This window comes from Gorilla gorilla, chromosome 7 (assembly GCF_029281585.2).
Source record: "Gorilla gorilla gorilla isolate KB3781 chromosome 7, NHGRI_mGorGor1-v2.1_pri, whole genome shotgun sequence".
NCBI lineage: Eukaryota > Metazoa > Chordata > Mammalia > Primates > Hominidae > Gorilla > Gorilla gorilla.
In genome coordinates this window covers 81,390,637-81,415,911 of record NC_073231.2, presented here as the reverse complement: position 1 = coordinate 81,415,911, position 25,275 = coordinate 81,390,637, and the positions used below count along the sequence as shown (strand labels likewise).

The following is a 25,275-nucleotide window of genomic DNA, read 5'->3' as shown; positions in this document are numbered from 1 at the left end:
TAAACTCTCCACTCCTTAAAACCACTCCATGTGTGCCCGTGTCGTTTTGTACAATTCGACGTGAGACAAGAGCCCTGGTGTTCCTCCACTCACTGGAGCTGTATCACTAGGAAAGGCCGGCGAGAGAAAAGGTGGGAAAATTGTATCTTGTAATCTCCACAATGGTAGGCTCTATGTTGGCCGTATGAAGAGTTCAACGCAAAATCCTCCCCTCTCTTCTTCCCTTTCTCTCTCGCTCTCTCCTTCCCTTTCCTTCTTCCTTCCAACATATTGCTGGGTAGAATACTATGATATTATTCAGGACTTTATATTATTATTCTGAGTATGTTGGAATTTAGCCTACAGAATGTAAAGATGATGTTGCCCCAGATCACTAGCATACCCTCCATTCATTTTTACTAGTTCCTCTATGATTTTATAACTGAAAGATCACAGTATTCTTTTAAAGAGGTTCCTGGTGTCAGAAGGGGGTCGTTTGAAGCAAGATAGCAGACCTAACTATTGGTAAGTTGATTTCATTCAGAAGGTAGGAAAAGCAAGGAGCTCCTCTCTCCTGTCTTCTCTTTCTCTTCTCCCCTAAATAGACAGAACATTTAAACTCAAGCAGTCCTGGGCTCTTACTCAAGACACACAGGAAACTGGTAGGGAAAATGAGAGATAGGATCATGTGCATGGCTATTTAAAAGTTTATTGCCCAATTAATTTGTTATGTATTCTTGGTAAAGCTCAGAACAATCTAACTTGGTCTCACGAGAAGAGAGTATGGTATTATCAAAAGAGAAGCAGGTCAGTTTGCAAAAGGCTATTTTGCTAATAGATCAATTTTAAAGTGAATTCCATTTGCCAAATTACTGATAATTTCTCAGTTTTAATTTTGCTTCAGGCTCTATCCAGCACTTGTATCTTATACCCCCTCTTATTCCTATCATTGCCGTTTTACATGTAAATGGATAGCATTTCCGTCTTTGCTTTTTAGTCTCTATTGTCATGGGTGTGAGTCCTACCAATGCCCTGCACTCTGTACCTGCTTTAGTCCCAGATGTTATCACAAATGTTACACTTTTTTTGGTTGTTGTTATTGAGATAAAGTCTCCCTGTGAGGCCCAGACTGGAGTGCAATGGCGCTATCTTGGCTCACTCACTGCAACCTCCGCTTCCAGGATTCAAGGGATATTTTATTTATTTTATTTTATTTTATTTTATTTTATTTTATTTTATTTTATTTTATTTTGAGACAGGGTCTCACTCCGTCGCCCAGGCAAGAGTGCAGTGGTACAATCTGGGCTCACGGCAACCTCCGCCTCCCAGGTTCAAGTGGTTCTCCTGTCTCAGCCTCCCAAGTAGCTGGGATTACAGGCGCCCACAACCACGCCTGGCTAATTCTTGTATTTTTAGTAGAGATGGGGTTTCACCATGTTGGCCAGTCTGGTCTCGAACTCCTGACCTCAGGTGATCTGCCCTCCTCGGCCTCCCAAAGTGCTGGGATTACAGGCATGAGCCACCACACCCGGCACAAATGTTACACTTACACAGCGTCTAACACCATATATCTCAGCTCTTTCTATGCTAGCGTTTATAGGAAAGCCCAACTATTTTCATTTAAAAATAACATAAGCTGGGGTAGAAAAAAACGTAGGAGCAAAACTGTTCTAAGAGTGGGAGGGGGAAGGGGCAAGAGTTATACATGAAAAAAAGAGTTTGAGAAGCACTTCAGCCATTTAATAATTGATTAAATACAATAATGGAATAAATTGATTATACAGTTGGATTCATTTGCAGGTTCCTGGTTTTAAAGCAAATCAGTTGGGAACCAGTGAAAAGCCTTAAAGCTCCACGGTTAAAATATCTTCTCCACTTGGGTCGATGGCCTTAACCTCCCTGTGGTCAGTTATAAGGTCTTGACTTATTTTGTTCCTCTATCCTTTAAGATAGACATGTCGCCCAAGTGACACAGAGGTCATTTTCAAAGTCTCTTCAAGAAGGGTTGTATGGACTTTTTTCATCAGTACTACACTTTATAGGTTTGTTGTTGTTGCTGTTTTGATGGAGTCTTGCTGCATTGCCAGGCTGGAGTGCAGTGGCACGATCTTGGCTCACTGCAAACTACGCCTCCTGGGTTCAAGTGATTCTCCTGCCTCAGCCTCCCGTGTAGCTGGGATTACAGGTGTGCACCATCACGCCTGGCTAAGTTTTTGTATTTTAGTAGAGACAGGGTTTCACCACGTTGGCTAGGTTGGTCTCGATCTCCTGACCTCATGATCCACCCACCCTGGCCTCCCAAAGGGCCAGGATTATAGGCGTGAGCCAAGGCTCCTGGCCAGGGTTTGTTTTAAATATTAAAAGTGAAAAATCAATTCTTATAAATACATGAATGAGATTGAGATGTATTTCTTCTTTAACTTTTTTTTTTTTATTTGAAACAGTGCTTTTAATTGTTTCAGAAAGTTTAAGAATGGCTGTGAGTAGTGGCTCACGCCTGTAATCCCAGCACTGTGGGAGGCTGAGGAGGGCGAATCACCTGAGGTCAGGAGTTCGAGACCAGCCTGGCCAACATGGCGAAACCCCGTCTCTACTAAAAATACAAAAAAATTGCTGGGCATGGTGGCATGCACCTGTAATCCCAGCTATTCAGGAGGCTGAGGCAGGAGAATTGCTTGAGCCCCGGGAGGTGGGGGTTGCAGTGAACTGGGATGGCACCATTGCACTCCAGCCTGGGAGACAGAGCGAGACTCCATCTCAAAAAAAAAAAAAAAAAGAAAGTTTGAGACAACATTTCTCATGAATTCTTTGGATTCTTTGGGACTGGGGTAAGTGGAAAGGGCTGGGGACAAAGTTCGGGGTACTAATTATGTTCTAGGACCATCCTAACAACATGATGCCATTCTTCTCTTCCAATAATTGTATCTCCCCTTTGTTTCTGAGAATTGTGGGCCTCACCCTCCATGACGCCTCATGTCGAAGGAACAATTTGCTGTTGTTTTCAAGATTTTGCTACACTGAAATCCATAGTCCATAAATCACATTTAATGGAGAGAGTGGGCAGATGATTAAAATGCTTTTTCTAAATTCTCGGAACAGCCTTACCATGGAAGCATACTGACTATTAATCACCAAACTCAGCAGGACTGCAATCTTTGCCTTTTAGGAGGAGTCACAAGCATAACAGGTTTGAGTTGTATTGTGAGGCTGGTCATTGACACTGCAGCATCAACAGGACATTTGTGCACACAGCGGGGCATCTGTCGACTTTTGCCAACAGAGTCATGTGTGAACATTAAAAAAAAAATAAACCTGTTTACAGCAGTTTTATATTTACAGAATTATTGTGAAGTCAGTAAAGAGAATTTCCACATACTCTAACCCCGTTTCTTTGTTGATTAAGATTTTATATTAGTATGACACATTTGCCCTAATTAATGAACCAATATTGATACATCATTATTAAGTAAAATCAATACTTAAATCAGACTATCTCCGTTTCCCGCTTGTGTCTTTTTACCTTTCCAGGATCCCATCCAGGAAACCACATTATTTTTAGTAGCTGTGTCTCCATAGCCTCCTTTTGGTCATGACAGTGTCTGTGATTTTCCTTGTTTTGGATCATCTTGACAGGTTTGAGGAGTTCTGGTCAGGTATTCTCTAGAATGTCCTTCAATTGGAATTTGTCTGGTGTCTTTTTCATGATTAGGCTATGTGAACCCTGAAAATTTCAGACAGGTCTCAGTTAATTTAGAAAGTTGATTTTACCAAGGTTGAGGATGCCCGACCGTGACACAGCCTCAGGAGGTCCTGATGACATGTGCCCAAGGGGGTCAGGGCACAGCTTGATTTCATACATTTTAGGGAGACAAGAGACATCAATCAATAGATATAAGACGTACACTGTTTTGGTCTGGAAAGGCAGGACAACTCGAAGCAGGGGCAGGAAGACTCTAAGCCGGGGAGAGAGCTTCCAGGTCACAGATAGGTGAGAGAAGCGGTTGCATTCTTCTAATTTTTTTTTTTTTTTTTTTTGAGACAAAGTCTAGCTTGTCGCCCAGGCTGGAGTGCAATGGCGCGATCTTGCCTCACTGCAACCTCCACACCCTAGGTTCAAGGGATTCTCCTGCCGCAGCCTCCTGGGTAACTGGGATTATAGGCACCTACCACCACGCCCAGCTAATTTTGTTTTTAGTAGAGATGGGGTTTCACCATGTTGGCCAAGCTGGTCTCAAGCTCCCAACCTCAAGTGATCCACCCACCCTGGCCTCCCAAAGTGCTGGGATTACAGGCTTGAGACACTGCCCGGCCTGTTTTGAGGTTCTGATTAGCCTTTCCAAAGGAGGCAATCTGATATGCCTTTGCCTCAGTGAGCACAGGGATAACTTTGAATAGAATGGGAGGCAAGCCTGGGATAATGTATTTTGGAAAGAAAGACAACAGAGGTAAGCAAGCCCACAGAATTCCCTCTCATCATGTCTCATAGAGGGTGCCTGCTGTCGCATGACTTATGACTTTGATGCTCATCTTGATCACTGGGATCGAGGTAGTGTTTGTCAGTTTCTCTCCTGTAAAGCTGTTCTTTCAACTCCCTCCCTGCTGTGAAACCAAAGGAAATGACTGACAGTCTCCATCAATTAGAGGCTTATTTTTGCCAAGATTGAGGATGCACCCAGGAAAAAGAGACACAGGCTGCAGTAGAATCTGTGGCCCATACTTTTTCCAAAGATGATTTTGAGGGCTTCAGTATTTAAAAGAGGAAAAAGTAGGTAGAAGGGGAAAGGAGGAACCAAAACAGAACAGTGTAGACAAAAGCAGCAAGTGGTTGCATTCTCTTGGGATTTTCATCAGCATTCACTGAATCTACCTGGTATATGTGAAAGGAGTGGGCAGAGGCTGGGTGTGGTGGCTCACGCCTTTAATCCCAGCACTTTGGGAGGGCGAGGTGGGCAGATCACAAGGTCAGGAGTTCAAGACCAGCCAGACCAACACGGTGAAACCCCGTCTCTACTAAAAATACAAAAATTAGCGGGGTGTGGTGGTGGGCACCTGTAATCTCAGCTACTCAGTAGCATGAGGCAGGAGAATCGCTTAGACCCAGGAGGTGGAGCTTGCAATGAGCCGAGATCTTGCCACTGCACTACAGCCTGGGCAACAGAGCGAGAGTCCACCAAAACGAACAAACAAAACAAAAAGAACAAACAAAAAACAAAAAGAAAGGAGCAGGCAGAGGCATTGGTCCGCTCAGTGAATCTGCATTTTTGCATGAGAGAAAGTAAACATAGAGTAGAGGAAGCAGTCAAATATGTTTCAGTCTCCGTTGAGCAGATGGATGACTTCTGTTCCTGTCTCTGTCCTGTCTTTTACCTGTGAAAAGAAGCTGTTAATTTACATTGTCGGGATGAAAGTCAACAGAACTCCATTTTAGGGTAAAGATCTTGGGGCCCAGAAAGAATGTCCTTGTGAGGGAAGCCCCCTGGGGAGGTATGTGGCTTCTGTCTTTGCAGTTACCTATTTAGGAAGAAAATGGGAGGCAGTTTTGCCTGACTCAACAAACTTAACTTTTCCCTTGGCATAGTGAGTCTGGCGCCTCGAGATTGTATTTTCCTTTCTATACCATACTCACTCCTTGGAAAGAGGTCATTATGTGCAGCTCACATTCACAGAGTGGAGAGTTACAGTTCACCTTCTTAAGAGCGGAGTACCTACATACGTTATTTTGATTTCTTCCACATGAGAAATGTATCTATTCTCCCCATTTATCTATTTATTCAGCCATTTATTTATGTAAGTGTGGATTCAAGGATATTTAGTTTATATTTTGGGCTATAATTCAATACTACTTTATTTATTTATTTTTTGCTCACATTGGTCTAGCCTTGACCATTAGGAGTTCTTTCATTTGGCTCCCATATTCTTTTGGCAAGCCTTCATCAATGTGGGCTTTTTTTTTTTTTTTTGAGACGGAGTCTCTGTCGCCCAGGCTGGAGTGCGGTGGCGCGATCTCGGCTCACTGCAAGCTCCGCCTCTCGGGTTCAAGCAATTCTCCTGCCTCAGCCTCCTGAGTAGCTGGGACTACAGGCGCCCGCCACCACACCCGGCTAATTTTGTTTTTGTGTTTTTAGTAGAGACGGGGTTTCACTGTGTTAGCCAGGATGGTCTCGATTTCCTGACCTCGTGATCCGCCTGCCTCAGCTTCCCAAAGTGTTAGGATTACAGGCGTGAGCCACCACGCCTGGCCCAATGCAGGTTTTTTATTGTTGGAGAACTTCCTTGCTTTCTGGCACCACAAGATGATCCAAGCCCATCTTGTATATTTCCTGCCCCAATCCAAGGATCTGCTATTTCTTCAAGGAACCCTGGTTCCTTTGATTGAAGAATGATAATAGAAACCAAGATCAGTGTGCTTGTTGCTACTGTGATGTTCATGTAAACCTTTAGAATCTGAGTTTCCTCTGGAATTTCTATGCTGATTCATTAAAAATGCCAACGTGTTTATTAATCACTGTCCACACGCCTACCAATTCTGGGATTATGAGATAGTCTGAGTACTTTGTCAACATCAATTCTTAGAATTCTTAAAATAGCATGAAGAAAATCTAATCTCTGGAAGTGGATGAGGATAAAACGTAATTTGAGGTGGCAGTAGGAGAAATGTGAAAATTACTGTTTTATGTCAATATTGCGTCAACAAGCAGGCTTCTTCAATTATAAGGTAAAAACAATCTTCCTCTTCAGAGAAAGGGAAATAAAACTGCTTTGTATAGGAAGATTTATTTTCTGAACTGTCTCTGGATTGCTTCTGCATACTCAGTCCAATTTGATATAAATTTAGAGAGCAAATAGATTTACCTTTCATACACCACCACCACCTTCCCCCACCTAGTTTCTCTGCATTTATTTTTTATACAGTAAATATGATTTGAGCACCTAGTGTGAGGACAAGTCAAAGAAGTCCATGATTCTGGCTCCTATTGCTGCATCAGAAGTTGTCCTAAAGCTTCGTGGTACAAAACGACAGCCATTTTATTTTGCTCACTGTTTTGTGGATTGGAAATTCAGGGAAGGTTCAGTTGAGGCAGGTGAGGAGAGAGCTGAGAGAACCTGTAGGCTAGAACCATCTGTGTGTCTCTGCTGGAGAAATAATGAGTGATGCAAAACAGGAGGGTTTGCATTCCTCCTTCCTCTTTCCTGCCTCCCGGTGCCTCCCCTTGCCAGGAAAGAATCAGAAGCAAAATGGCAAGGGAGTCTCCAGCCCCAGCATCACATAGCAGGCAACAGAGGGTGGACTTGAAGATGAGAGAAAGTAGAACATCACTAGCACAATCAAACTTTATGAATAGCTAAAGGCTTCTTTAAACACCAAAACTCGTTTTTCTATTGTATTGTATTGTATTATATTGTATTGTATTGTATTGTATTGTATTGTATTGTATTGTATTGTATTGTATTGTATTGTACTGTACTGTACTGTACTGTATTCTATTCTATTCTATTCTATTCTATTCTATTCTATTCTATTCTATTCTATTCTATTCTATTCTATTCTATTCCATTCTATTCCATTCTATTCTATTCTATTCTAATGTTAGAGACAGGGTCTCACTCTGTTGCCCAGTCAGGAGTGCAGTGGCACGATCTTGACTTACTGCAACCTCTGCCTCCCAGGTTCAAGTGATTCTCCTGCCTCAGCCTCCCAAGTAGCTGGGATTACAAACAAGCATGTGCCACCATGCCAGCTACTTTTTGTATTTTTAGTAGAGATGGGGTTGGCCAGGCTGGTCTTGAACTCCTGAACTCAGGTGATCCGCCAGCCTCAGCCTCCCAAAATGCTGGGATTACAAGCGTGAGCCACCGCGCCTGGCCACAAGACTCATATCCATTTTAAATGGAAAATTTGGACTCTTCTTCACAGAATATTCTAAATTTATTTTTTCTTGGTGTCTTATCAAGAATCAGCTGGTGTTTTGTTTGTTTGTTTTTTTTTCTGTTTATAATACATTATTTCCTCAAGACCTATTTTGTTGTGTAAGATTCCTCACCCTTCCCTCAAAATCAAATGTTCTGTGTTCTTTGAGATATTTCTCATTTGTTTAGTTTTTCTTTCTTTTGCCAAAGAGTTTCAAATGCTTTGTATCAGTGCAGAAAGTAAGGCCTGCCTGTTTCTATATTCTAATTCCTATATTTTAAACTGATGTTGGCTCAGCTATCAACTATGAAAACCTATTGAAAATAGCATAAAATAACGTAAATGGGCTTGAATAAATACCTAAAGAGTTTGTCTGCAGGTCAGGTGGATCAGTCTCACTGCAGGCACCAACTTCATAGTCACTTAGAGACTTGGCTTTTAAGTTTCAGATATTTAAGCCTGCTGGACAACTGATACATGATGTAAGTCAATGTTTGTATACAAAATATTTTCAGTACCTCTCTTTTTTTTTCTTTCTGTATTTAGGGAAAAAAAAAGTTAAAATTTAACTCTGAAGACAACTGTTTTCCTACCATGTGGCCATGTTATAACTGTTAGATGCTAGTGTTTAGAAGATCTGTGAAGAAACTAATATTTTTACTCAACTAGTCTCCAGGTATCTAAGCAAAACTGATTTCAGAGATGACATGAGAAAGTTGTCATGCAAAAATATCTTGAAGAGTAAGCCTTGATGGTCAATTGTACCCTCCACAATTATGGACTGATTGATTTTTATATTTCTTGTATTCTTGGGCTGCACAGTAACCTAAAAACATATTTCTGCATAATTTGTGGATCACTCTTAAAAGCTCTTAATATGATTCTCAAAATGTAGCTAATAAATTTTATCAAAGAAAATATCTTGATTTAGCAGAGTCTATTTAGACACAAAGAAAAATTATTTCTCTTTGATGAATGGCAGGTTTGATTTTCACTGGATCCTTCTCAGTCAAATCTTTATCCTCCCTCTTAAGGAAGATTATGTCATTTTAGATTGTTTTATTCAGTGCGGATATGCCTTTGTCAGCACAGAAATATGTCTGGATAACATATTTTATACCACAATATCTGCACTTTCTTTTGGAGTTATTTTTAGGGTGCAGATTTCCCTTTCTATGGATTTCATTCTTCTGAATCTCTAATTGAAGAATACTGTATTTAAATTCAGAGTCCTGTGAATGGACTAGAAGGAATCTCTGATCTCTGAGGTCATTCAGTGAAACATAAGTTGTTCTTGCAATAGGAGGTATATGCAGTTGTATATTATAGATTGCACATTCACAGAATAAGTTCTTATTCAAATATATATATATATATATATATATATTTATTTATTTATTTATTTTTCTTGGAGACAGGATCTTGCTCTGTTACCCAGGCTGGAATACAGTGGCACAATCATAGCTCACTGCAGCCTTGAACTCCTGGGCTTGAGTGATCCTCCCACCTCAGCCTCCTGAATAGCTGGGATTATAGGTGCATGCCATTGCACTCAGATAATTTTAAATATTTTTGTAGAGATGGGATCTCACTATGTTGTGCAGGCTGGTCTTGAACTCCTGGCCTTAAACGATCCTCCCTCCTAAGCCTCCCAAAGTGCTTGGGATTAAAGAGGTGAGATATTAATGAGATAGCTGAAAAAAACAGGTTTGGACTGTTGAAATCATGAGAGGAAATAGGAGCCATATTTTTTAAAAAGTGTGCAACAATGAGGAAAAGATAGAGAATAGTACTCTGGGGACAAAGGAAAAAAAAATAAGGAAGTGTTCAGAGGGTTAGAAAGAGAATCATAAGAAAGTGATACCACAAAGTGAAGGGAACATTTTCAAGTAAAAGTGAGTGTTCAATTGAAAGATCAAAGAAGATGAGAACTGAACATTAGTAACTGATAGCTCTTTCATCTGACTCTAGACAAATAAAATGTGACAACTCCATTTAAACTCGGATGTGTCTAATTCTACAACCTGCGATCTTTCTATCATACCATACTACTTGCTATTAAAACAAACAAACATACAAACAAACTCGAGGTGCTGAAAAGACCAGTCAAATACCTACTAATAAATACATGCACTAATTAAATGAATACTGATTTCATGACTGCTTTGATCCAGCACTATTCTAGACACTAAATGTAGAGTGCAAATAAAGAAGATGTGATGTCGGCACCTTATAGAGCTTCCAGTCTTGGGAAGTGGATAGATATCAATTAGTCATGTTTAATAAGTATTATGAAGAAAAAATAATATGAGGATATAATAAAAATAATAAAAGGATCTATCAGGACCCAACCTGGTGTGAACTTCAATTATGGCATCATATTTGAGCTGAGGTCTTGTAAATGGTAGAAGTCAGTGAGGTGGGATGGGCAGGGGTGAGGATTTGCATGATAAAAAGAGAATGACTATGAAGTGCTGAGAAACTGGGCTAGAGAGTTCAGCATGGCCAGATTATGCAAAGCTTGGTAAGCCAGGTTTGAAGGTCTCTATTTAAGTGTAAGGAGAAGCCTTTATAGATATTATATTTAATTTCCACACTGCATTCTGACTCACATCATCCTATTTTGAAAAGAATTGTTATGACATTTCCTGGTAGTAAAATGCAGCTACAGATGACTTTTTTCTTCCTCTTTGTGAAGTCAATTTATCACTCCGTTGATTTACCTTTATAACATCAGCACCATAATAGCTATGATTTAGGACAAATCCTAGAGTTAGGAGAACACTACTGGTAACATCTACCCTGTGGATGCAACCACACCAATGTAGTATTAGAGTAGAGATGAAAGTGAGAGTACAGAGGAAAGTGGGAATTGAAGAGACAGTGAGCTTCCTTTGTCTAAAATATAGTAAATTCAGCTGTGAATATACATTTTTCTTTGGAGAATGTAATGCCAAACTTGGCCTAGCAAGAATTAGGGGGCTGGGCACAGTGGTTCAGCCCTGTAATCCCAGCACTTTTGGAGGCCGAAGCGGGTGGATCACTTGAGGTCAGGAGTTTGAGACCAGCCTGACCAAGGTGGTGAAACCCCATCTCTACTAAAAATACAAAAAAAAAAAAAAAATTAGCCAGGCTTGGTGGCATATGCCTGTAATCCCAGCTACTCGAGGGGCTGAGGCAAGAGAATCGCTTGAACCCGGGAGACGGAGGTTGCGGTGAGCCGAGATTGCACGACTGCACTCCAGCCTGGGCAATAAGAGTGAAACTCTGTCTCAAAAAAAAAAAAAAAAGAATTAGGGTGACAATCACAAACCTAAAATATCTCTTGTAGTCTGGGGACTCACCAAATCAGTTTACCATGTGAGTGTTTGCCTGAGACACAAAATGATGTGGCTCAGTTGAGCAATTGCCCTAAACCCCACTCAGTGGGGACGGGAGTTGGGAGATCCTCTAGATTAGCACTGTTGGAATTGTGATTATAGTCATGACTTAGCTCTATTCTTTTTATTATTTCCTGGTCCCACCTAGATTCAGTCACTCCCCAGTTCTTATCTGAGAAACTCCCATATTTGTTCTTTTTATTTTTTTCTATTCAGGGCAAGTTGCTATGCAAAACACAGTATGTCTCAAGACTGCATCATCTACACTAAATTCTTCAAGTCCCTCTCATCAGCTTGGGCCTGTTTTCCATGCTATAATCCTACACTTCCAGTTGCTTACAGGATATGCATGCGAATACCATCTGTTATGGGTGGAATTATGTCTCTCCAAAATTCATATGTTGAAGTACTATACACCTGTACCTCAGAATCTATTTGGAGATTCAGTCTTTTAAGTTGTCATTAAGGTAAAATGAGGTCGTATGGGTGAGACCTAATCCAGTATGATACATATCTTTATAAAAAGAGATTAGGACATAGACACACATAAAGAGAAGGTTAAGTGAGGACAAAGGGAGAAGATGGGCACCTGCAAGCTGAGGAGAGAGATGGCAGAAGAAATCAACCCTGGCACCACGTTGGTCTTGAACTACACTCCACAATTGTGAGAACATGAGTTGATGTTGTTCAAACCATCCAAACTATGGTAGTTTGTTGTGGCAGCCCAGCAAACGAATACAGCATCCTGGACTCAAAGTCATTTTACAAAACTGAGTCAGCCCATCACCTTCCTCTAAGAGTAATTCCTCTTTCCCAAGACTAAAATTGCAAACTCTTACTCAGCATCTGTTGTGGATTTATTAGGTGTCAAGCACTGGGGGTAGTCCCTGCCCTCATAAATCTCCCATTCCACTACAGCCCCCCTCAGCTCATATCTCTCACTGACACTTCCGTTATCTCTACCTCCCTGACTGCAAACCGTGCAGTCCTTTGCTATTTGTCCATCTTTCACCTTTCTTTTCTACTCAGTCATAGATTTCCAATGAGTGTTTCATGGCATGCTTACTGCATTTCGTAAGACTTCCACACCTTCCCTGAATTACTGGTGTAGTCTCCTAATGGGTTTCTCCTTTTCCTGGTCTTTGCCTTCACTTATCTTCTGTCTGTTCTGTATACCAAATATTCTGCAAACATAACTTTCACCACGTTACTCACCCTCCTTTCTCAAGAACCTCTCTTACAGGAAAGGTAAGGATAAATGTGTGTCAGCCTGAGTCACTTAGGAGTGAATTTTATATTTGATGTGTCAACATAGGCAGGGCTTCACCTGTAGATGAGTATCTGAGGTCTCTCATTGATGAATGTCATATCTTTCCATACAGTCTTCATCACATTGGCTTCTCGGGCTAGCAAGGAGTGTTCACATTTTGAGTTAGGTAAATGTTTGAACTGTTCATTGCTTTGACAACTGCACTTTTTCTCTGTAAGTTTTCTAAAGTTGCATATATAATCATGATCAATCCAGATCCTAGAAATAATTTAAGTCATAATGGGGTATGAGTCCACCATTGTAAATTTCACTGCCTTAAATTTCTTTTATATATTAAAATTATTTCTAAATTAATTTTACTCCTAAATTAAATGTCTCCCTTGAGAGGCACTGTAGTGTAGTAGATGAAAACACAGACTCTGAATCTGGAATTTCTGTTTTCAAATACTGGTACTGACACCTAGTAAGCTGGATTACTTGGGTGAGCTGTAAACTTTCTGTCCCCAGTTTCTGATTACAATGATACTTATCACCTAGGGTTGATATGAGAATAAAATGAGTTAATAAATGTACGGTGCATATATCAATTCATATAATAATATAAATGTATGCTCTTAAGAGAATATAAATACAGAAGTCCTATCTCACCTGCCCTCTCAAATTATGCACTAGGAACCACAAGTCTCATTTGTTAGCTCCACCATTTGCATTTTTTTTTCAAAGCTCACCCTTCACCAGACCCCTCCAATGACATCACAATAAAGAAAGAGGCTTGGCACACTCAAACGCACCAATTCAGTGGTGATGTAAAAATGGTGAAAAAGAGTGCAAATAACTTTTCAGAAGATTGGCTTGGGGTTTATGGTGTTGCATGTGAATGGGTGAATGCTAAAATAAACCCATGCTAACATGAAGACCAAGCTAGTGCTTGGTGTAGATGAGGAAGATCACAAAAATCCTGTTTCTCCTGCTTCGGGAAATGCTGACCTCCTTCAGATGAACACGAAAGATCAGGGGCCAGATCTGTCCTTTCCATCAGACAGAATTCCTTATATCTGACCTAATCTATGTGCTACAGGCTAGAGTGAAAATATCTCCTTCTCTCTTTCCCTGTCCCCCTTTCTCGATTAATTTCCCAAAACCTGTATGTTAATTGATTTTCACAAAAGTAAAAAGAAGAATGACCCAGTGTAACTCACTGTTTTGTCATTTCCTCCAGGTTTTCTTTCTTTTTTCCTATTTGTTTTTCCACTGATCAATTTTTCTATCCACAAAATTAGAAATCAAATTTCCATGACCTCTAAAATGCTGTCCACATATTGTAATCTGTTGCCATGAGCTTGACACTTGTCAGGAGTTACAAAGAATATTAAAATTCCCCCTTTCTGGGAATATTTGGTCTAAGTTGGAAAGATAAACAATACAATTAAAACAATACATTGTATTTTTTTTTAACCAAGGAATGTATTTTGCTATGAATGGCAAATAACATAAGAGAAACTGTAAATGTGGTAGAGAGGAAACAATGATTACTAAGATATTTGGGGATTCTGGAAGAGTTTGCCTGAGCTGAACTTTGGAAATCAGAAGTGAGGGAGAGGAAGAAGGAGAGGAAGGAACATTCTAGGAGGGAAAACTGAACTAGGCATTTTGTGGGACACCTGGAGGATCACGAGGTTGAGGACATGCCAGGAGGAATTCAGATTTCAGATAAGAGGCTTGTGGAAAAAGTTCAAAGAGGAATATTGAGACCACATTATGAGGGATTTTAAATACCAGGCTGGGAGTCTGTGCTCTGCTTTTAGGTTAATGCTTCTCAAAAATTTCCCTAAGGGTGATAGGAATATTGTCTCATTTGACTGCAAAAATTTTAAAGTTTTATCTAACAATGTATAATGGATTATTTTTAAAGCTAAAATAATGTCCATGAATGTTGCGTTCTATTGCATCTTATTTATTTTAGTTGTTCTATAACAATTATGATTTTCTTTCATCGAAACTTCCAGAAAAATCCAAGCTGCAGGATATGTCTTTTCTTAGAGCTTTAATTAGAGCTTTAAGTACCCCCCATATTTCTAAGAATCCTTGAGGTAAGAGCATTCCAAATAAAAAGCACCAGCCTTAGGCTACAGAAAACCACTATAAATATTTTGAAAAGAGACTCATACACTAGCTGAAAGTAAGACATATTTTTTTTTTTTGAGACAGTATCTCACTCCTGTCGTCCAGGCTGAAGTGCAGTGGTGCGATCTCAGCTCACTGCAACCTCCACCTCCCAGGCTTAAGCAATCTTCCCATCTTAGCCTCCCAAATAGCTGGCACTAGTAGGGGCAAGCCACTGTGCTGGGCTAATTTTTGTATTTTTTTTTTGGAAAAACTGATTTTCACCATGTTGCCCAGGCTGGTCTCTAACTCCCAGGCTTGAGCAATCTGCCCACCTTGGCCTCCCAAATTGCTGGGATCACAAGTGTGAGCCACTGCACCAGGCCAGGCACACTTTAAAAAGGAAACAAGAGCTGCAGGCAAATGCCAACCTGTTCTGTTCTTGGGGACCTTTCCTTTTCTTAAGCTTTCCCTACGCAGGACAGAGGTGAAGATCACCACAGTCATTGCTAAACATGGACAATCTTTACCTCTTCAAATCATTGGCACATACATTATTTCATTCTTATTTCAGCATATTCTTCCAAGAATGGATCAGAGGCCAATAGAGGGCTACACTGGGGAATGTATTTCCCCACCTGGAAAAATATATGCATTTTGCTCCTTATTTGAGACCACTGTTTCTTTATTAAAAAGTCAAAAGTTTATTTGAGAATGATTCTATCTTGTTAAATAATAAATTTTCGGGTACAGATCTTCACTCTGCAACAATGAGGCCTTTCCTATTTGGTGAGATAATACTACTTTCCCTTAATTTACTTGTTTGAACCTGGCTAAGAACATTGCAATTGAGACTTTTCCTGCATGTTGGCTGGGCCCAGCTTCTGAGAGCGGGACAGGGATGGTTCCTTGGAAGGGTGGATGTTCTTGAGGCTGTGGGAGAAATTAATTCTCAAAACAGGGTGTCCATGTTGCCTGTGCTTTTGATTGACAACCTTGATTTACGTGATTTACGTTGCTTTGATGTCTAGCATATGATATCTTTTCATGGTTTACAACTGGGGATATAAGGCACTACAGGGATGTTCATGTTTCTTCTTATTGTTATTTCTTTTTCATCCATGCAGTGACCCCAAACCTAGCAAATGGTATAGGCTGAAACTCTGGATGTGGGCAAGAGAAGGGGATAGGGGGAGTTGTCTTATTTGAGACCCATGACCTTTGAGTTGGAAACTTCTCTTATAAATAGATAATTATAAAAGTTGTGATTTAAATGGGGGCCCTGAAAGGCTCTCTGACCCCAAATATCTCTCTCTGCCTACCTGCCAAGAATCTGCCAAAATTAAGGCTTTCATAAGTCTCTTATTAAGGCATAAATACTTTGGGGCATTTATGGAGGACTTGGGGAGTTGATGTTGAGGTTAAAACCCAAGTCAATTTTAGCCCCATCATGGAATCTTAGAAACTTTTAGGAGCCTAATAAATAAGAGGTCAATCTATTCAAAGTTCCACCTAGGACAAAAATGCTTTGTAATTGCTAAAAGTTATTCACCCAGCTTCAGACAAGCAGAGTAAAGACCTAGAAATTCACCAAGCGATGAAGCAATTTCTTCCATAATTACACCATAATAATGGTATTTGTTTAACAATTATTATACTATGCAACTCTCAGCACACTTTTTCATCTATATTACTTATTTACTTCTGTGTGTTGAGCCCAAATCTGCCAACATGTGACTTCCATCCTTTGATCTCATTTTCTGGGAGCAGCACAAAAAAAATGTGGCTTCCTTGAAAGCTCTTCATGTATTTAAAGATCACTCTCAAGCCTGCAGTCAACCTGGAGTACGCAGATGAAGCAGCTGGGGAAAAGACCTCTTCACCTACCAACAAACAGTAAGCACTTAGGGGAACAAATGAAAAACTATATGTGCATAAGGTTACTTATAGAAGCTTGAATAGAAAAAAATCACAATAACTTAGATGACCATCACTGGGAGATTAGTTAAGAAAATTACCATGTATGTTTATCATGTGATGTGGTGCAACTACAGTCACATGTTACCCAACAATAGGGCTATGTTCTGAGAAACGTATTAATGGGTGATTTTATCCTTGTGCAAACATCAGAGTGTACTTACACAAACCTGCATAGCATGGCCTACTACACACCTTGGTTATAAGGTATAGACTATTGTTCCCAAGCTACAAACCTGTACGGCATGTTTCTTTACTTAATACTATAGGTAATTGTAATACAATGGTAAGTATTTGTTTATCTAAAATACACAAATTGTCTATGTATAGGACACTTACTATGAATGGAACTTGCAGGACTGGAAGTTGCTCTGGGTGAGTGAGTGAGCGAATGAGTGAGTGAATGTGAAGGTCTAGGACACTCCAATACCCTACCATAGATGTTACAAACACTGTGTGCTTCGGCTACACTAAATTATTTTTAAAATTTTATTTCCTCAATGATAAGTTAACTATGGGCACATATTCTCAGGGCCTCCTGGGGCTGTGTCATGGGCAAAAAAAAATCTTAAGTAATAATAATAATAAATTAACCTTAGCTTACATTTTTACTTCATCAACTTTTAAATTTCATTTAACTTTTTTGTAATAACACTCAGCTTAAAACATAAACACATTTGCAGAGCTGTACAAAAATGCTTGCTTTCTTTATATCCTTATTTTATAAGCTTTCTATTTTAATTTTTTATTTTGATTTTTTACTTGTTAAACATTTTTGTTAAAAACTAAGACACAAACACACACATTAGCCTAGGCCTACACAAGGTCAGGATCATCAATATCACTGTCTTCCACCTCCACACCTTGTCCCACGGGAAGGTCTTTAGGGGCAATAACACGCATGAAGCTGTCATCTCTTGCGATAGCAATGCCTTTTTCTGAAATCCGTTTTGAAGGACTTGCCTCAGGCTGTTTTACAGTAAACTTTTTGCACATAGAAGGAGTATGCTCTAACACAACAATAAAATGTATAGAACAGTAAATGCATAAGCCAGTAACATAGTCATTTATTATCATTACCAGACATTACACACTGTACATGATGGTATGCGCTGGAGTTTTACACAACTGGCGGCACCAGCATCACCACAAACACATGAGTAATGCATTGCTCTACAATCTTATAACAGCTACATGGTCAGTAGGTGACAGAAATGTTCACAACTCTACCATAATTTTACGGGACCACCTTCATAAATGTAATCTGTCATTGACCAAAACATCATTATGTGATGGATGACTGTATTAAAAATGAGGATGTAATGATACATTTTTGACCAGAAAAATATTCATGGCATATTGAGTAAAAGAAACTGTTCATAAAACAGGTATATGATTCTATTTGGAAAAATTATAAACATATATATATATCCATTTTTATAAATATGCAGGAAGGGATAATTAATAACTAACCTATGGTTAATATTGAATGGCATTTGGATGGTGGGATTGGAAATATTTTCTTGAATTTTTCTTCTTTATATGTGTCAACAGAAACCCTTTATGATTTTTTTCCCAAAAGCAATATAGCTATTTTCAAAATAAAACGAGAACAAATGACTGCTTAGTGCACAGTTGGTACTCAGTACACATTCATTGAACTGAAACTGGAAGGTGAAAATAAAACATTACCTAAGTCCTGTAAGAACAAAGAGAGAGAGAGAAAAAGAGTGGTGCGTGTGTGTGTGTGTGTGTGTGTGTGTGTGTGTGTGTGTGTCTGAGAGAGAGAGAGAGAGAGCTTGAAAAATAAAAGAAAAATTTGTTCAGGGTGGCCTAAAAGGAGCAATGGAAACAAATTAAGTAAAATGTCAAAGCTGAATTAAAAAGATAAAATTCCCAGTGAGAGATAATCTGGATGGTGGAACCGAACTGCATGGGAAGTAAGCAAGAGCTTCCAAAACTCAAACTATTGTTTGAGTTTTGGAAAAACAAAAACAAAACTAAAACTTTTCCAGTTTCTGAAAGTTGACCTTTCAGAAACCCATCTTCATTTCTTCCATTTGTTATAAGGATACTGAAAAGGGTCAAAATTATGTGTCGGATTTCTCCTACGTGGCTTAACCCTAAAGTGAAGCATCTCCGTGTAGAAGAGTGGCCACTCTGGGACTAATCTGGGCACAGCACAGCCTTTCCTCCCAGTGGAATGTGTTCTTTGTCAGATTCTAGCCTTGGGCCTTTGCAGCTGGCTGTGCCCCAGTCTGTTGGGTACATCATGGAAAATGAGATCCTGTATTAGCCACACGTGGGCTGTATTTGAACAGTATGTTATGGCCTCCTGCCTGTGTGTAGGTTTTGAGAAGGTCAAGACACATCTGGTTCTAGTCTATCCTCACAGTTGGAGCAGGAAGAAAGTGGGTTCTGAAGATACTGGTTTCTGACCACTAAGGAGGGGCCTGTGAGGTTGTCTTTTATAGACCGAGTACATAAAAGCATTTTAGCATTTCTTCTTTTTCCTTTTTATTAACGAAAGCTGGTCTTTGAAACTCACGTTTCAAGCCACAAATATAAAACCCTAAACCAACCCTTGGCACTGGACTCATTATCCAGGCTCATCACAGCACCTTAAGACATGATAGTACTCTATTTGGAAATATGTAGCCCCTGACCTCAGGTCCAAAAGTCTTCCCATGCCCCAACAATCTCAAGCCCCCCCCAAAATAAATAAATAAACAAAAACAAAAAACCCATTTTTTAGTTGACACTGCTTGCTCTATAACTGTAATCATATTTTTACACCCCCAGTTTCTCCTTGCCTCTGCTCATTTCTTACTGTGACCTGCATTCAACATCTTCATTTAGCCGCCTGTCTTCAATCTACCTTCAACTGCTATGCTCTGACTTTCACCCTGACCACCCCATTAAATTCAGCTGCTCCATCCAAGGGGGCTTATTCTCAAATTCCACATCCATCTTTGACATCGGTGAAATGTTTGACTCTGGTACCCATCTACTTCTTGAAGCTCTTCTACCTGTTTCCATAACATTGCATCATCCTGTTTCTCCTCCTATTTCTCTTCCTTTTCCTTCACTCTGCCTTCATGACACATTTTTCTCTTTCACTACAGGTCTTCATAATCCCCTCTGCTCTTCTTGTTCATTCTAATTCCCTTGGAGAATTAGCCACTATCAATATATCAATATTTTTACATAGATTGTACCATTCCACTCATACTACTCACCAAATACATCTAGCTGAATGTTGCATGTCATCAGAAACTTAACATGCCTAAATCAAACTGGTCTCCTCACCCAAACCCATACGCAGATTACAAATTCATTCCCAGTGGTCTTGCTCTTACTACCATCTTCTCAATCTTGAAGGACAGAACCTTTATGATTATATTTTATTTTTCCAACTCCTTCTTTTATATGTCTGTATTTCCCTCAAAATCTTCTTCTTTCTTTGAAATTACCATTCAAGTGATCTCCCTGTCTGTCTCTCCTTTCAGGTCACAGGTCTGTAATTTTGAAATACAGCATGTGCACAAAAGAGAGTATAAAATTCATGTGTCTAATTACAAGAGTAAACAACAAAATGAACACCAGTGAATTGACTGCCAGATTAAGGTATTGAACATTTTCAGAACAATGCTGCAGTTGTGAGTTACTCCAAAAGTTTGTCCTCTCTGCATACGATTCAACTGGTACACTGCAGTCAGACTAATTCTCTTGAAATACTACCTGTATTGAATTATTCTATTTCTCAAGAACATATGATGATTTACTTTTGGTAAGTGAAAACTGCTAAGTTTTCAGTGTAGTTTTCAAGGCTGTCGAATATCCAACCCTGTCCAATTCCTTCCACTTTTTAATTTAGTAGCCCACCGCAGAAATCAAGTCAGACTATATACTCTGTGTGTTTTGGTAGACTCGTCTTGGCTAGTTTCTTATATCTTTGCTGCTGAGACTCTAGAACCTTTTGCCTAAGCATCTTTGATAATAGGATGGGACTTAGTCCAAGTAGTAGAACACCTCTCTCATGATTTTTTCAGGGCCTGGGGTGGCTTTAAACTCATTAACCAGTAAGAAGGAATTTTACTTAAAAGCTGTAGAAAATAAATCTAAATAGGGAGTAAACTGATTTCGTCTTACTTTTTGCCTGAAGCTTTCGTGTATAAATCACAGCAGAAATTTCATATGAATAAAGCATTTCCTTCCTCGCATCTGAATTTGCATTGACTTTAAAATGAAACTAACCACAATAATGTGAGTTGTTGGAGGAAAAAAATCTAATTCAAAAGCTGTTTAATAATAATGTCTTTACTCATTTATTTTCTCAGTAGGGAATGAGTATCACAAACACTTTTCTGTTTTTATCCCCGAAACTAATCTCCATTGCTAGGTCAATCTCAAGGGGACTCTATGCACATATGTACTGGGGAAGTTTCTGTTTAGAAACCAGATATAACGCCAAACTTCATCCTGCTTTGGTTTTTATAAGCATCCCACGTTGTTGTGATAACTGAGATAAACTGAATTTTTTCTTCGCTTTTGAAAGCCAGAATGACAAAAATATGGTAAATATTTTAAAGCTAGGTTTTAAGGTTGTTTCCCAAGCTGGCAGGAGTCTTGATGTTGCATCAACTGCACTTTAACATTTCCTGTAAGTGATTAAAGACTCTTTTTAGAAGATAATAATTACTTATTAAAACCACTCTTGGTTCACAAACTGATTTGAGACGGCAAGCAAGGATTTTTTTTTTTTTTTGCAAAATGAGGCTCAATAATCTGGGCAGTCTTTCACAATTTTTGTTCTGATTAAATTGTCCCATAAAATATTGACTGCTAGCGTGTACCACTTTCCTACATCCCTGGGAATATCTGAAACAAAAGATGATGAGTTCTGCCTCACAATCCTAATATGAAATTAAATAAGAGATGAAATAGTATGTAAAACATATTGAACACTGTATTGACAGAATCCCGTGGGACATTGTTCACCATGCCCACCATCATTCACTCTTCCCCTTCGCCATTCATTTTATTTTGAAATACATCTTGAGTACAGAAGAGTGTATAAAATCTTTGTGTATAATCACAAGAGTAAACAATAAAATGAACACCTGTACCTTGACTGCCAGATTAAGGTATTGACCATTTGCAGAACCTAAGAAATCCCCTGAGTGTACTTCCCTTTCATTGTTCTCTTCTTGGGCTGGGTTGTGAAACCTCAGGATGCACTTGCTTCCTCAGGCCCCTTCTGCGTAAGATTATTTCTGGAAACGGCCTGATAAACCTCTTATTGGCATTCCCACCTAACATCTACCTCTCTTTGTGTGCTGGCTTTTTCTCCAAGTGCTCAGACCACAGTTGTGCCACATTCCGCCTTGTAGACATCCAATCCCACCTATTTTGCATCTGTATCAGTCAGGGTTCCAGCAAGAAATAGATAGCACATTCACATTTTGAGGATAATTTTTAATAGAAATCTTTTGTTTGTTTGTTTTAGAGGTCTGAACAGAATTTAGGGAAATCAATAGAAAAATCATATATTATCCCTGGGCTAGCAGTGGAGGAGAAGCCATACCATCCTGCTATGAAAGGGGTAAAGAATAGAGTGGCTTCTGGCCGGGTGCAGTGGCTTACACCTGTAATCCCAGTACTTTGGGAGGCCGAGGCTGGTAGATCATGAGGTCAGGAGATCGAGACCATCCTGGGTAACACAGTGAAACCCCGTCTCTACTAAAAATACAAAAAAATTAGCTGGGCGTGGTGGCGGGCGCCTGTAGTCCCAGCTACTCAGGAGGCTGAGGCAGAAGAATGGCATGAACCTGGGAGGCGGAGCTTGCAGTGAGCCGAGATGCCGCGACTGCACTCCAGCCTGGGTGACAGAGTAAGACTCCGTTTCAAAAAAAAAAAAAAAAAAAAAAAAAAAAAATAGAGTGGCTTCCGCAGCCCAGACCTGAGGAGCACGGCACAGCCTGAAATGGCTCGTAGCCTTTTGCAGAGACACAGTCTTGCTGGCAGGGAAAGACTCATGGGGTGCCTTGACCTCTTGATGCCTACTCCTCACCCCAGTGAGAGTCCAAATGAATGAGAGAGGGCAAGGGAAGCCTTCCATGCAGCCATAGACCAGCCTCCTGGGCCATTAAGCAGGTGGGTATGAGTGGGGAATAAATCTGGAGAAGTCCATGGAAGCCATCCATCACAGCTTCTAAGGCATCAGTAACAGAGGAGCTTCAGAAAACATCCCTAGCCCTAGTGTCTTCAAAAGGAAGGGAGACTGGCTGATCCATCTCACTTATTTTCCTATGTTGTTTGTTTTAATTTAATATCTGATTCCCACCTCTCTTGAGATCCTCCAAAGACCCCTCTCCCCTTTGTCCTGCAACCTGATCCTCTGAATACGAAACTGCTACATGACATCTTTTAACATATGTCTGGCCAGAGAGTACCCATCTTTTAAGGCCCATATCAGATTATATTATTTTCTGGGGAACTTTGTTAATGACATATCCCCAGAAATGTCTTTTACTCTCAACTCTTCTTGCACCTATAATCCAAATCCATGTTCTCCAAAATTTTTGATCACAGAGCCTCTGAAGAAAAAAAAAATTAAGCATAGTTTTCTGGTCTATGTTTAGTCATATGTTTATAAATTATATGCATGTGCAGTTCTAATATATGCATTATTTTAAAGGACACATAATTCGACCTTGAAATAATAAATTAATATGAATAAAAGTTCGAGCTCTTTTTTTCACTCACCTCAATCAGTCTTCCCCACTTTGGTAACTTGATCTTCCTCCATCTCTAGTGCTTATTTCTATTCTTTCGTGTTTATGATTTTTTGAGCTTCCTTCACAATGCAAAGTTCTAGACTATTATAATCATGTTTTTATAAAAATGAAGTGGTTTATAGAAGTGTCAATATGTGGTAAGGGTGGTAAGTTTATGTGTGTGTGTGTGCGTTTGAAACTTTTTTGTCACTTGTGTGGGGGAATGTGTGTGTGTGCCTGCGCTCACCTGTCCTTGAGTGGGGTGTGTGTGTGTGCCTGTGTTCACCTGTACTTGTGTGTGTATGTGTGTGTGTTTGTGTGTGTGCATGTGTGCCTGCTTTCACCTGTACTTGTGTACTGGGTTGCTACATAAAATGGGCTTATTTCTGTGAGTATTGTTTTAAAATCTGGAGAAATGCTGCCCCGGAAAATGTCTGTGAAAACTCTGCACTCAAAGTTTAGAAAGAATAATGGAAAAGGTGTCTTTTCTGCTACTACTATAGAGTCAGCTTCAGGCTAGTAGAGAGAGTCCATGCTCTTCTTTAGTAAGCATCCAAGGCCTCCTAAAATTTTGGACTCAATTTTATTCCAATCAAAATGTTTATTTCCTCACGTCTATTTAGTTTAGAGGCATGCCACATGGGACTAAGATGATATGCAAAATAAATCCCCATTAACTGACTAAAGTGTGACCATGTGTGAACATACTTTCTTTCCAAAAAAAAGAATCTCAAAATGTTAATGATGAAAGGCTATTAATTTCCTTCTTAGATTAAAGATCTTTCTATCCACCCTGCCTCTAATTTCTTTTGGGAAAATAACATTTGTTGTCTTCTCTGACTCTAAAGGTTATTTGCGTTTCACATAAGAAATAGAAAAATAAAAGAATAAAGAAAAACAAAGAAATTAAACGTGTTTCCATACCTAGAGATACCTGGTATTAAAATTTTAGCTTATGCTTCCAGTAATTTTTTAATGTATAACATCTTTTATACCTACTAGGAATCATACTTCATTTTTGAAATCTTCCTTTTGTTCTTAATATATCATGAACATATATGTCCCTAGGCTAATTATACTTGAAGAAGATGATGTTGATCACTGTATAATAAATATTTCATCATAAAGGTGTCTTATAATTTAAGAATTTTCATATAGTTAGAAGGTTACATTGTTTCCAGTTTTCACTGCAATGAACACTCTTTTTCAACAGCATCTTTGCATATCTCTTATGTAATATAAATTCTTCAAAGTACAATTTCTGTTTCAAAAATATAAAACTTAAAAAAATTACTCAAGTTTATTATCATATTGCTGTCCAATTGTTACTATAAGGAAAGAAGGAGCTAAAGAATAGAGTGGTTTCTGCAGCGCAGAACTGAAGAGCATGCTGCAGCTTGAAATGGCTCGTGCCTTTTGCAGAGACACAGTCTTGCTGGCAGGGAGAAACTCATGGGGTATCCTGATCTCTTGATGCCTACTCCTCACCCCAGTGAGAGTCCAAATGAAAGAGAGAGGGCAAGGGAAGGCTTTCATGCAGTCACGGACCAGCCTCCTGACATTAAATGAAGATTGCATCATTTTTATATGCTTGTCAATTGGGTAAATAAAAATTGCTAAATATTTTACCAATCACATTTATTTGATTGCTAGTGATGTTGAACACTGTTCCAAAATTTTTATTGGCTAATTGCATTTCTCCTTTTTTAAGTTGCCTGTTACATATTAATACAGGGTTAAGAAATCTTGTAGGCAGATAGTAAGGGTATGGGAGTCCTACATAAGCCTTTCCTTTTTAATGAAAAGCAGGCCCAGATCATTGTCTAACAAAGAGCAGCCTGTAAAGTCAATCTGCAGACATAGACAAGCAAGCTGAGA

General features: G+C 39.4%; 1 long non-coding RNA gene across 2 annotated transcripts in view; it reads left to right on the top strand.

Moving 5' to 3' along the window:
• Positions 1 to 16,304: 16,304 nt before the first annotated feature.
• The window catches only part of LOC134759031 (uncharacterized), a 69,386-nt gene continuing 60,415 nt past the window's right edge, over positions 16,305 to 25,275 (top strand). For both annotated transcript variants that reach the window (XR_010134883.1, XR_010134882.1), the window contains exon 1: positions 16,305 to 16,537. This is a non-coding gene — a long non-coding RNA (uncharacterized lncRNA). The remainder of the gene's footprint in view (positions 16,538 to 25,275) is intronic.